Source organism: Ruditapes philippinarum, unplaced genomic scaffold, assembly GCF_026571515.1.
Source record: "Ruditapes philippinarum isolate M1 unplaced genomic scaffold, ASM2657151v2 ctg1328_1_1_1_1, whole genome shotgun sequence".
In the NCBI taxonomy this organism is placed as follows: Eukaryota; Metazoa; Mollusca; class Bivalvia; order Venerida; family Veneridae; genus Ruditapes; species Ruditapes philippinarum.
Genome location: NW_026856868.1, coordinates 102,290 through 117,815, shown reverse-complemented (window position 1 = coordinate 117,815; position 15,526 = coordinate 102,290). Strand labels below are relative to the sequence as shown.

Sequence of the window (15,526 nt, the reverse complement as noted above, 5' to 3'; positions counted from 1 at the left end):
ACCTTGGAGCCAGCCATGCGGAACATGCGTTCTGCACGTCATCTTGATGTGGTAAACATTTGCCTGAAGTTTCATCAAAATTCTTCAAAGGGTTGAAGAGTTACAGAGCGGACACAATTTCGTTTGACGCCCGAAGTTAAAATCATGTAAACAGGATTTTCAATGTTAATGTCACTGTGACCTTGACCTTGGAGCCAGCCATGCGGAACATGCGTTCTGCACGTCATCTTTGATGTGGTAAACATTTGTCTGAAGTTTCATCAAAATTCTTCAAAGGGTTGAAGAGTTACAGAGCGGACAGGATTTTCAATGTTAATGTCACTGTGACCTTGACCTTGGAGCCAGCCATGCGGAACATGCGTTCTGCACGTCATCTTGATGTGGTAAACATTTGTCTGAAGTTTCATCAAAATTCTTCAAAGGGTTGAAGAGTTACAGAGCGGACACAATTTCGTTTGACGCCCGCCCATCCGCCCATCCGCCCATCCGCCCGCCATACCCCAATCTAATAACCAGGATTTTCAAAATTGAAAACCTGGTTAAAAATAGACAGATGTTCTACACAAGGCTCAAAGATATTTCAGAATGATCTTGAACATCCGCACAATGTAACACTTGCAAAGACAGATAGAGAGACGGACGAATAAAAAGACGGAGAGATGTACTATTAGGTGAATAAACAGAGAGACAGACGGTAAACTTACTGACAGACATACAGACAAACGTCTAGAACAGTGATTTGTAGCAAGACATCAGAATATATTATTACTCTTGTTCTTGTAGTCATATGTTTGTTTATACACAGACTCGATTATCATTATCAAAAATGATGCTCCACCTTATATGCCTATCAGATTTCTATCAATAATTCTGATCACTGTTACTCGCCAAAATATGGAGAACTATTCGATGAAATCGTCGTCGAATAGAGATTGCCTTGAAACCCTATACGGCAACAACTACCAACTATCCTTTGTGGCTTTGTTCGAAAAGATTCCTGTAGAGTGTGACAGTTGATGTAATAATGCACAGTGGGTCACCATAAGGTCTTCCTCCATTAATTAATCTTGAAAGTCGCCATACTTTACAGTGTCCCCGTCTCAAACATAAATTATATGCGGAACTAGAAATGTGTCGTCACGCCACGGATGCACCGGCATGCAGACAAAAGTTTAAATGCTAAAATAATTTTCATTCTAACATCAAGGCCCTTAAACTGTTCAATGTTAACATACAAAGTTCAAGGCCCCAAAACTCATTGGGGATAACTGTCAACAAAGTTGACCATGACCAAATTAGAACTTGACCAGCACATGCAATGTCAATCTCTTTATAAGTTAGAGCAGAAACAGAAAATTTCGTATGTTTTCTAAGTTCAAGAAGAATAACTAAAAAATCATTTGACCAAAACCAAATTCGACATTGGCTTGTATTTTCTGGAAAAATACCTGCACATGCGATTTCGATTGCACAAAACTAAGAGTGCTGTGAAACTGAAAATTTCATTTTTTCCAACGTTCAAGAAGGATAACTTTGTCCAAAATCATTTAACCATGACCAAATTTAAACTTGACCTGTGCCTTCCTATAATGTATCTATATTTCAAATTTGAGTTGAATGTGTACAACTGTTGGGGGATAATGAAAGAAAACTGAAAATTTCTAATTTTTCCAAAGTCAAGAGGGATAACTCTGTCAAAAATCATCAAACCATGACTAAATTCGAACTTGACCTGCGTATTCCTGTGATAAATCCATATATCAATTTTGAATTGATAGTGTTCAACTGTTGGGGAGATAGTGAACGAAACTGAAAATTTCTTTTAAAGTTAAAGCCAAAAGTCAGTGAACGAAGACCAAATTCAATCCTGACCTGCGCATTCCTATGACATATCCATATGTCAAATTCATGTGTACAACTGCTGTTGAGATAGTGAATGGAAACTGTAACTTTCTTTCTTTTCAAAGTATTAGACGGATTAATCTCTAAAGAAATCTTTGAAACAAGATCAAAGTCAAACTTGACCTGCGCTTTTCTTTGACATATCCATATATTAAATTTAAGTTAAATGTGAATAAACTGTTGGGAAGATCATGAACGTTTCAGTTTCAAAGTTAAAGGGGCATAACTCTGCAAAAAATCATCGAACTATGACCAAATTCGTACTTGACCTGCCCATTCCTTTGACATATCTCTGTATCAAATTTGAGTTGAATGTGTGCAACTGTTGGTAAAATAATGAACAGACACTGAAAATTTCTTCAAGGAGCATAACCCTATCAAAAATCATCGGATCATGATCAAATTCGAAATTTGACATATCCATGTTTCAAATTTGAGTTGAATGTGTGCAACTGTTGGGAAGATAATGAACAGACACTGAAAACTACTTCAAGGGGCATAACCCTGTCAAAAATCATCGGACCGTTACCAAATTCGAACTTGACCTGCATTTTTCATGTAATATCCATGAGCCAAATTTGAGTTGAGTATGTGCAACTGTTACCAAGATAATGAACGGAGACTGATGATGACGGAATGACGGAAGGACGGAATGTCGGGACAGGGTAACACTATAAAATGGCTGTTGCATAAAAATGATTATAGCTGCATTTGAAAGGTACGTATATTTATTGGCATCAAATTTTGTTTGTTTCTTTATACCTTCCTAGTTCTTGGTTTGTATTAAAACCTTAGCCGTAAAAATATGAAAGTAAACATACGTTTTGCAACAAATGAAACTAGAGTTTGAAACATTAATGTAAACATGATCTTAAGCATTCTACACAGAATCGGTATATTTTAACAGGTTTCAGGTATTAACATCAGTACATATATCACTAAGCAGAGCACTTGTCGTTTTGTCCTGCCAAGACTGCTGGAATCTAATTTCCATTGGAGAAAATCTATGCGCCGATTTTTCTCGGACCAGTTTAGATATATTGAACAATTCCCTTAGCTGTATAATTATACTAGACACATTTACTAGTATGTTAAACAATCGAACGTCCGTAAAATATTTGCAAACCTTAACTAAACCATCTTCCTCGAGTCATTTTTGTCAATACTACTACAAATTGTGAAAATCTAACGTAAAATGAGCAGCTCCACTCAGATCCAAAAGCCTAAAGCATAAAATTATAAAGTCGTACACAGATTATTAACGTAAGAATATGATAATATTTTCTCAGATTTAGAAGTGTGACTCTTAGCCCGATTTGAATCAAATGCATTGAAACGCTTAAAAGTTCGGGAGGTCTAGGTCATTTTTCACAATGAAAATGATTATTCTAGAAAAAAAACATGCGAATTATCTGAAATTTGGTACAGAATTAATTGATATAGACCTACATCAAATGGTAGACAAGTCTAGAAAATGTTATTTCAGTCCCATCATGTTGAAAACTTATCGGAGTCCCTTTAATATTTTTACAGCTTGTGCCGTATATTGAATGAAATAATAAATTTCCTGCAAAATAAACGAATGTGTTTAACATAACAATTGTTTTACTCGAACAACATAGAACACACATGTTCCCAAACATCTCTATATAATTATAAATATACAAGATACATACATGATGAACCTATCTGCTTGACAGTAATAATTTATTTGCATATATATTTGAAATTATATAGAATTGTATACTTAGGCTGAGGAAATTTACTGTATATCTAATAGATAATATACAAAGATAAACGTATTTCCGTATATTACATGGACGACATATTCATCCGGGCAATTTCCTGCTCTATCTCTCACATGCTGTTATTGTTTCTCACGAAAACGTCATACAAAGTGATATAATGACGTGTTTTTTTTTTAACTTTTTCGAAAAAAACCAACAACAACAACAACAACCCCCCTCCCCCCAAAAAAAAAACAAAACAAAAAAAAAACAAAAACAATTACAGCAATACATTTACAACATCATTAACAACAACAATACCAACAACAACAACAATTACTTTTATCAATATCAGATTACAGACATGTAATAGCATGATTCATTTTGTTTTCTATTGAAATATGGGTAAATAGATGGGGACAGATATATACATAGTTAATAAGTAAGTAACATGTCTATCAATTTAACACAATATTTAAAACTTTGTATATCTTGTTAATCTCATTATCTCTAATTTAAATGGTAAATAGGCACGTTAGATACATTACAAACTTTCAATTTAAATGTTAGATTAAATTAAATGTATCTTAACTATATACCTTGAAATAACAGGGTAAAATATCACGGAAATACCAGGGATGTTTATTCACGAACGTCTGCTTTCAAATTGAAGTTATATTTCTAAATATATGTTTTCAATATTAATGTGTTATTTAAGGTCTCAACAGACGGTAGGATTTTGAAGTACAACACCAATTAGAACTAAGATGTACAGACAAATCTTATTGTGTGAAGGCTATTATTTCTTGAATTCGTAAACCTTAATACTAGATGTAAGGGATAGGACATGTTCTGTACTGAAAATCTTGTCGTACAGACCTTCCGCAATGACAAGTAACAGATTGCCAAATTATCTCCTGATAATGGGTGTAATGAATAAAATTCCAGAACAATAAGGACTAAAAGGTAAACATAGTAGTAAGATGGGTAACAAATGATGCTGAAAAACTCTTCAGGACACCCAAAGTTGTGTTATGTTCTCGTAATCCCAAATTATTCCAAAAATGATTATGTCACGGTATCGAACTGTTCTCTGATCAGGGGAGATAGTTGATAGCTCAGTCAGTAGAGCTGCCGTATGGTATTCCGAGGGTCCCAGGTTTGAGTCTCGGTCAGACTGCACATTAAAAAAAAATAATTAAAAAATGGAGCTGTTACAATCGTTACTCATGGAGGAAAAAAAATGATTTAGTGAGTAAAGTATGTAAGGGATCAATTGGGAGGGAACTTTTTAGGGAAATCTCAGATGATTTCTACAATGCAGAATCGTATACGGTCTGAATGCAAGTGTTGTATTGCTTTGAAAATTGTACATCTTATCTCTAATTAGTGTTGTACAACTAAATCCTACCGTCTATTGAGGCCTTTAGAGATTGACAACATATCACTATTCTTGCCTAATAATATGACCCATGCAAAAAGATAAAACAACTGATGAACAGAATATATATGAATATTTGTGAATCTGGGACATATATGTGATTTAAGAAATTATTTGCGAAGTAATCAAATCACTATATACCAAGTGGCAATTCAACTGGAGATTGTCGTTGATGTTAACGTTTCTATTTCATCACTTTTTTTCAGTAATATACTGTGGCGTATAACACACGTGCAGATGTTTCGCACTAGTTAGATCAAATGAAGATATGCTGCTAAATAGTTATTCATAGTGCTAGATATGCACGTGCCATAAATGTCCACAAATAAAAAGAACTACATTGTTCGAATTATTTATTATCTTACAGATTATCAAAGGAATATCATTTTCACTATTTTTGCTGTTTAATATTTTACGTTTGTATCTATTTTTAAACAAAAACATGACATAAGCATTTTCTAATAACATTTATATATTTTTTCTGGCATTTCTGTTACCAAGCTGAAATAATTGTAATAAAATATTCAACACACCATACGTATAATTACGACGCTTGCGATACTACATATAAGGGACACAACTCCAGAAACAATCTAAATCATAACTATCTGTTTTATCTACCTTAGTTTAAATACTCAAATTCCTGCACAGTAAACTTGTATTGCTTGAATCCTGCATTTAATGTTAACTGATACTAATAATTGAAACTATTATTAGCTTGATCATTCTGTGAATTGTTGAATGCCTGGACCACATTTAAAGTGTATTAAATTCACATCTGACGTTATTATATTACATGTAAAATCTCATAAAATTTTGTATATAATGCATTTTTTTTTTTTTTTTTTGTACTTATGTAAAACATGCATCTTGACATGTAATTGAATAATAATATTGTTATATTTTGTATATGTATAAATTTGTAATATATGTTATAATCACTGAAAAGTGGAAATAAAGAGTATATATCACTTGTCTAATATAAAATTATTGCAGTTTTCCGTTTTGTGTTTAACAAAATCTTTAGTATTAGGCTTTAACAATCACTGTTGTATATTTAAAACTTTAAGAGGATGCAAGTTTATCCATAGCAAAAGTTTCGTAGAAATTTCCACGTACTTGGTCAAAATAAAAATAGCTTAACCCTTAAACTGCTGAAAATTTGTAACAGCTCCCAATTTGAAACATGCAAATCTAAGTTTGAGGGATTTCAATTTTAATTTATAAAGTTTAAAGGAACTGTTCTGAGGTCTAAAAGCCAAAACACATAGAATTTGAACTTCTTACATAGATCAGCTGTGGACATTTAATACAGAAAGATATATACTAAGGATAATTAAGAAATATAGTCAGAAATAAATTGAAAATCGTATATTTGTGCTATTCTTCGACCGATTTTAGTGAAAAACGGTTTTCAATTTAGTATCAGTTTTCATAATTAGAATAAATATTCTGGAAAAACGGAACAATAGAATGATCTGAAATTTTGGACACAAGTTGTTAGTCTAGAAGTACATCAAATGGAACATTTATCTAGGAAAATTATCGTCAGTCCCGTCATGTCAAAAAATCCTCTGTGGAGTCCTTTAAAGCTACCAACAGTATAGAGCTGCTCACTGCACTTGCGGCAAAGGTCAGTCGCAGGTCAAGTCTTAAGTCAAGTGTATGCTGAGGATACCGTTTTAAAAACTCTATTATTACATCAATAACTAAAACAGATATAGTCTATTCCAATAACACAATCTGAATTATTTCAACACAAAAACAAGAAGACAAATTTAGTTTCCATGGTGTTTATTTAAGGTTTGGCGAAATTTTGTCAATGGCTGGTGAGAAAGAAATATCGATACGGATTTAAGTATGTTTCATGTCTGCCCCGACATCGGCCATTCAATGTAATGACATAATATGCCTTTCGCAAAGTCAATTATTTGATACTTCTAATTTAGGGAAACGTAAATCATGCTTCAAAAAGATAAATTGCAGATCTATGTTCCATATAAATGAAATTGAACTTTACTACATGTCATATCCAAGACAGCGCCGTTATCGGAATGCTGATGGTCTACAGTGTCCTTCATTATTAGTTTGTTTTACCTCTTCCAATGAGTGTAAGTACCAGTTCCAGCCATGACGAAACGCTCTCACACTTTCGGCAGCAAATGCCATATGTGTATTGGTAGGGAGGGTGTAGTTATTTTTGAGTAAAGCTAGATTAAATTAAAATTGAAATAATTTGAAAATTTACATGCTACCTTCTTCGACGTTTATTCCGAAAGAGACCGCTCAGCTTCTTATATAGGTGCTAAAAATAGCTTATGAATTTTGAACCAACCGATGGCCCGTTATAAAATCTGTTTTTGGATGGAATAAAGAGTTCAATCTTTAGCGATTGAACTATATATTGTATCGAGAAGGGTGAGTCAAAATGGTTTAAGAAAACATAAAAGTAGCATAGCTTTAGGCACGAACCCAATATCTTTTTTAATATCGAATTTAAAAATCTTTTGGTCATTTAAAACATGGACACAACTACGACATTAACTGGCGACAATTAACTTAGCTACTACATTCTAACTACTTTCTTAAAAGATATATAGATAAACTGAAATCTATATTTAAGTTCAAAATTGAAATAACTATTTGTTTCAGGTTTTTCGCGAGGATAGGCTGACGCTTTTTTCCAGAGTCTTCTCCCAGTACTGATCCATGATATGAGGAAACATGGTTGGGACACCAGTAAGGATGTAATCAACAAATATTTGAAAGACAAACACTTTAACCGCCATTTAAGTACCCTGACTTTTGGGTATCGAAAAAAACAAAAATTGGATGGTCGTAAACTTACGATTCATTTACTGATTATGATTTACTTATTTAGCAGGGAGAGATTGGCGAAATGCTTTGAAAACGATTGATCTTTTTAAATAGGTTTACTTTTTAAAAATAAATATGGAACACAGCATATTGTAAATATTGTTAGAATGACTTCACATGTAACATTTGCAAAATTTGAAAAAGTGAGGTCATTTATTTCATGCAACTGTTTCACTGGAAAAACTCATGCTATATTAAAAATAAAATTTAAGCACAGTTGTCTCTCTTAAAAAACTTATTCTTTAACTTTATAATATATACTCGTTGAACGACAATTATGTTTGCTCTAACATCAAGAGTAATATTTCAATAGATGAAATGCCCCACACTAGAACGGTTAAATTCGTGTTTAATATCAAGTTCGTTTGCCCGTTTAATTATATAGCAAATAACATCATCAGAGTTTGGAAAACACATTGTACTTTATGTCATATAATATCATCTGTTTACACATATATCAAACAAAGACAGAAAATACATATTTTTTTAAATATTTCCATTGATTGTCTTTTATTTTTAAATACAACTTGTATATTGCCACATTGCAAAAAAGAAAAAAAATGACAGGAAATAACTTTAGATGATTTTTTTGTCAGCCCTATAATAACAACAAAATTGCAATATGTGAAAAATGAATTCTATTCAAAAATATACGTTGATGAACATAGGAATAACATTTTTTAATTAATAGAGTCATTAGTTTATTTTTCTATATATTCGTTGTCATGGAATTTTTTTAAAAATCATTCGGCTTGACTTTTATCATCATCATAATCAGTATTATTTTTGTTATTTTATGTAGATGGTGGAAAGATAAGATAAAGATAACGTGTATATAATTATCAGCAGACATTTTAGAGACCACGTGAAATCAAGTTTTAATTTAATGGAACTTCAGCTTTATTGGAAATTTTAACAGTAACTTTTGCATGAACCTTAATCTAACGAAAAGAATAGTAATAATTTTCAAACTATTAAAAATTCCCAAATTCGCCATATTATTAAAATCTAAATATCGAAGCAAGTTAAAGCTTTAAAAATAATGTTTAATCCGAAAAAGAGCATTTTTATTATTGATAAAAATAACGATATATCATTAAGGTAGATATACATATATATTTTCATCTATTGGAATTTATATTGCTTTTAATGGCTTAGACTAAGAATAGTTTCTATAGAAACGTGATAATTATATGACACTATTCATACACCTCAAGAAAATAACATATAATATATATCTGTTTAATAAAACGTTGTAGATTTTAGGAATCAAATGTTTGCTAGCAGACAGAATTTAATACCATTTTTCATTCATTTACATAAAAGATATTTTATAGAATGTGGAATGGCTAATATTTGGATGAGTCATGAATTTCCTAACGTAAATTGGCTGGTTAAATCAGTTAAACAAAACTTATCAGATATATTCATAAATCAGCGGTACTCAGGTCTAGAAAACACATCTAATTGCAAAAATTATTGTATTTTTAAAAGATAATTTGAAATTGAGAAATATCTTAGTGAAACACCTTCCAAATATTTAAAACATATAATCAAATTCAGAACCAGAAATCATAAACTACCGGTCGAAACTGGAAATTGGCATAGGATCCCTTTAGAACAGAGAAAATTCACTCTCTGCAATCATAACATAGGCGACGAATTTCATTTTCTATTAGAATGCCCAAATCTTAATACGGATAGAAAAAAATATATCTCTGAAATCTATTATAGAAATCCAAATATAATAAAGTTTGAGAAATTAATGAACACTGACCCCTCTAATTATGTGATATATAAAAAACTTTGCATGTTTATAAAAAATAATCTTAGAAAAATATTGAACTGAATAATTATATTAAACTTTGATAAATATTTTTGAAATAATTCATTTTATTATGTATGAATGTAAAACTTTCTCCTGTCTTTGTTAAAAGAATATTGTAAGATGTGTGAGTTACATACTATTAACCTCGTTAACATTTGTAATTTGTTATTTACCTCATATTTACATGTATTGTGTATTGAGTGAATAATAAAATCTTGAAATCTTGAAAATCTTTATTTATTGGCAATCAGCAACACATTTGCCTTTGGCCATTTACAAACAAACAAAAAACTTATGGCAAAGACTATTATATACATAACTAACATAGACAAATAATAAAGTACAATATACGATCAGAAGACAGGTAAACTTTCAAGGGTATTTTGACGTAAACACAATGCTTCTTTTATATACTTTGCTAGATTAAACACATTTTTTACTTTTATTTGACATCAATGCATTGAACTTTTGTAAAGTTGGCCATGAACACTGGCCTAAATATGTTGATCTAATACTACTGTAACGTGAGCAACACATAACAAAATGATATTCTGACTCTACTGCATTTTGGTTACATAGTTTGCACAATCTATTACTTCTTTCAATATTATTATATCTTCCTAATTCTAAACTATGTGAGCACAATCTTAAGCATGTCAAATGCTGCCTTAGCTCATCATTCAATATAACATCCAAGTATTACCGTTGATAATATACACAAAGGTGAAGTTGTTTTGTTAATTTCTATAGTGGAGTGGTTTTCTTATTTTTCTAGACGTATATGAATAGTGTCATAAAATATAAAAGGAAAGACTGCCAGATCTACATTTTGATCGATTTTCATGGTAAAACATACAATCTGATGGTTGTTGTCACTTGTTGATATTATGGTTTATGAAACTATGAAGTATAGTTCAGAAGGTTAAAAAGATGTGAGGCTTCCAAGCAAAAAACCCCAAAGAAAATAAAGTGTCTTAAATAGCCAGTAAAACATATAAGATTCTCAGTTCCCTGTGATAACACTTTATATTCTCATTAAACAGCATGTACCTATACTACAAACATACATTATAATTTTTTTCTCATAAAAAACATACAACAACCCTGTATAAGAACGTTATGTGTGTATTCAAGAAAAAAAAAAAAAAGCAACAACAAAACAACAAGCATTTACATACATTTAAAGTAATGTATTCCCATTAAACAAAATTTACACTGATATCTTATACAATAACTTTATGTTCTTATAAAACAGAATTTACACCACAAGCCTTACTTTAACTTTATATTCAAATCAAACAAAACTTTACACTCCTAGCTGATAAAAAAAATGTTCTCGTGACACAAAATGATTGCTACAAACCTGTATTATTATATCTATGTTCTCGTGAAACAAAATGTACACAACACGAAAGTGTATTATAACTATGCTCTCGCGATTAAAAATTTACACTAAAAACGTGTATCAGAACTATTTTCTCGTGGCACAGAATGTACTCTATGTACAAGCCTCTATTATAACTATGTTCTCGTTTAACAAAAATTACCCGACAAGCATATATTACAACTATGTTCTCGTGACAAAAATCTACAAGCATGTGTTATAACTATGTTCTCGTGACTGAAATTTACAAGCCTATATTAGTTATATAACAAAAGTAACACTTCAAGCCTGTAGGATAATTTAATGTATTATAAAGAAAAATAAAGACTGGCAAATATATGTACTTTTAACAATAGCATGTTGTTATTTAAAAAAAAGATAAATATTTGTCATTGCTTTATTTTGTCATTAGAGAATGTGGAGTTTATTTTGTAAAGAAGCTTAATATATTTGTGAACTACTTAGACATTTAATAAACCTAAGTGGATGTTCGTTACCGTTTAACATAATAATGATTCTGTCTAACATGTTTTTCACATATTTTATTCCAGGCAAATCGTAGACCCAGACTATGAATTTCATAGCATACAGCATCAACATTCCTGTAGTTGCAACATATTTAAGTCAAGAGCGACGAAGTAATTATCATTAATTAATGAGTACTTTGATTAAATGCCAAACCATTAAATGAACAGAGCAAGCCAAAAGTCATATTATCCTACAAATGGTCAATAAAATAATTAGATATATTAATTATTTTACTATTCTAATTCTATGTAAGGCATACATACAATAGGTTCGTTAAAATTGATTCAATTATTTTTACTCTGACATTTTTATGTTATTTGTAGTAAATGCATTAATCATATCATTATTCCAAATGTCAAACAGCAACAATACAAACTCTCTTTGTGTGAAACTATTTCACGATCTACATTAATGAGAGAGAGCGAGCTGGCAATAACGTTATTGAGAAACTGGAACATTATATACGACTTTATTTCCATGACACAGGATTCATGTTATAGTTAACAATAGTAAAATAAATCATTTTAAAAGGTAATATATGATGTTTTGTTTGAATTAAGGAAGGCCGGGACCGAGAGACAAAATAAACCGAAGACAGTTGTTACACATGGTAAGATTTTAACATTTCTGATAATACAATTTTGATGTCGTATATGACATATGAGGTACATACATCGATAGTGCACGCTGGTTTCATTAAAGGGATATTCAGACAAAATAATGACAAAAATATCAAAATGGTTTTATGTACTCAAATCACGCTAAAATGACATTTCTTAATGTTCCAGCATGAATTTCTGTTTAAATTCTATATATTTTGGGTTTGAATCGTAGATATATCTATTTATGTTGAACAAAATTTAAACGCCAATAGAATCACCGAATAGTTTTAAAACAAGTCATGTGACTTAAACAAACCCTTGAAGTTACACTAAAAGATATTTTGGACATTGTATGATTGAAACAAGTCTAAGTCATTCATTTGACATGTTCTTTAACGTTTCCAGAGTTCAGTGACAACTATTTGAAATCCTGGCGCTCTAACGTTACCCACGCGGGTCAAGTTAGGAAACCACCATTTTATTCTTTACATGGAGATATGTTTTGTTCCTTTGACTGTCTAATGTATTCATTTTGAAGGCATTTACAAAATACTTACTGAAAAATTAAAAACTAAGAAATGACAATTTTGCCTGTGTCTCCCTTTAAGCTGAAAGAAATTGTTACATTGTGAAATAGTAATTTTGAGTAATGTAAGTAAATTATGACGTTTTTTTTAAACTTTTCATTTCCACAACACTAACTTAAATATCTTAGACTTTATCAATACATTTTGATTAAGTCGGGTATAGAGTTGTATCTATTGCATTATATATATCTGTGATAGAATAGGGTTTCCTTATAAACAGAACAGAACATAATCTTTATTTGAGAGGCACAGATTACAAGGTGACATTTTGTAATTACATGTGTACAAATATATATATATCAATATTAAATGTTAAATGGGTATCATAATTTAAGTTTCATGTGGGGAAAGTGGATATTATCAACATACAAATTTCATAGGTAAATATAATAAGCTTTTAACACAAGTGCTAAATATATATATATATATATATATATATATATATATATATATATATATATATATATATATATATATATATATATATATATATATATATATATATATATATATATATATATATATATATATATATATATATTAGGGCTGTGCATTGCCATTTTTTTTCTGTCACGATACATATCACGATATTTGTTTTTCAAAACGATGCGATTCACGATATGTATTGCATACTTTGAAGAAATGCGATGCATATTGCGATTCTTATGTTGCGATGCGATACGTATCATGATACTGACTTTTAGACTTAGTATATAAAATTTGGCCATTTGTTTACAGCATAATTACGAATATAATATAAAACTATTACAATAACAAAAAAATAAACTCTTTAACTTGTTGTTATAACTTGGTTTCCGATTTTGATCTTTTAACAATTTACTTTTCTGATTACTTGAGGATTAAAGGTATTTTTAATTAAACCATAACAGCAAATTGATATCTACTAGCTATTCTAACACTATAGTCCACTACTGTAAATATGGCAGTTTAACAATTTCAGTCTTACAATACACCACTTAAGATTTTTCTTGTGAAAAAAATAGTAACAAGTGATCTACAATTAGGTCAACAGCTGTGAAAATGACAGTTTATAAGTTTCAGTCTCAGTTTTCTCGAAAGATTTGTGCTCAACTCCAGAGTATTTTATTTTGAGTTTGCAAATTTTGCAAACACTCCACGTCCGGTCTTCCACATTATACAACACTGTCTGATGGTTCCCCAAAAACTACAATTTTCCCAAAACTCGTGACTTTAAATATATGACCAGGGAGGATTGACTGTAATATCCCCGTCTACATATTTTGCAGTCTTCATGTTTTCTGTTTGTTTGTTTGCTTTGTTGTTTTTTTACGGGAAAATGATGTCAACGGAAATGAAAGTATAAATACGTGACGAATATCACATGGGGATGTTGTCATCATCACTATTTTAATCCGACATTTAAGTGCTACAAAATAAAATTACAAATTCATGTTTGTAGGTTGTTTTTTCTTGAAATCGCACAGATCTCTAATTATGTTTTTATTATAAACAAGTTCAAAGAACACCAGCCCATTTACATGGAATTGATAAAACTTGGTTAGTAACTGTTAAATGATTGTGGACATGGGGAAACGAGATGACAATGATGGTATGATAATAGTCGCGCTTGTTTATGTTTTCATCCGAGCTATTTTTCTTTCTTCAGTCTTTCAAAAAATACGTTTGTCCTTATATTCCTGGAAGATATTGTTAGTGTATTGCGATACCTTCCCGCTGTATCGATACATCGGGAGGTGAAATATGTATTGCATCGCAATATATTGGAATTTGTAATTTCATTACGATGCATACATCGGGGACAAGACAGATCGCGATGCATCGATGCATCGATGAATCGTTACACCTTTAATATATATATATATATATATATATATGTCTTTGCAAATTTTGACAATTTAATCTCAAGTTATCTAGAAATCAGGGAAAAATTAACACACGCACGCACACACACATACACCTATACATACAGAAGTACTATTTGAAATTTACATGTACGCAATAGGAAAACAGTAAGAACAAAAAATACAGCATAAAAAGATTTTGCTATCATGGTGCGAAATGAAATCAATTTGCCGTGGGAAAATTACTACTACAACTTTTACTATCCATTTCGTTCGAGCACGAGAATCATGATTTTCATTCATAGCTAATTTTTAGGGCGTGGTTTAAAAAATTACAATTACATTTACGACATGCGCTTATGAAAAGCGAAATATATATATTTGGATGATAGATATTTAGTATTAGGTTACCAATTATATAAATAATTCAAAGGAATGACCTAAATGGATTTCCCGATGTAATCGAATTTGATTGGTCATTTATTCACACGTTCAATAAATCAATGTTTATTTCACTTGACCTGGATGCTTACACAAAATAGAGCCGGAAGTGTGCTTAATTTCGTTCGGATGGGATTTTATCAGTGGAATTTAATGTACTTGTTGAATCGTAAGAAGTGCGCGTACATGGAATTATATACCGGTGAGTGTAATAAGTTATACAAATTGCTTTTGTTATTGTTGCTGTTTTTGACTAAGTTTATGCATACTTTTTAGCGCCTGCCATGGTTTACATATATTACACAGCAAATCAAACTTGCAGTATTTATATTAATAAACAACATTGGCCTATGATATTTCTAAAG

The 15,526-nt window shown here is 30.9% G+C and overlaps 1 protein-coding gene across 1 annotated transcript in view; it reads left to right on the top strand.

Moving 5' to 3' along the window:
• Positions 1 to 12,106: 12,106 nt before the first annotated feature.
• Positions 12,107 to 15,526, top strand: part of LOC132747967 (carbohydrate sulfotransferase 15-like) — a 31,420-nt gene continuing 28,000 nt past the window's right edge. The window contains exon 1 of the mRNA XM_060737503.1: positions 12,107 to 12,297. The gene's annotated coding sequence lies outside the window, so the exon portion shown is untranslated. The remainder of the gene's footprint in view (positions 12,298 to 15,526) is intronic.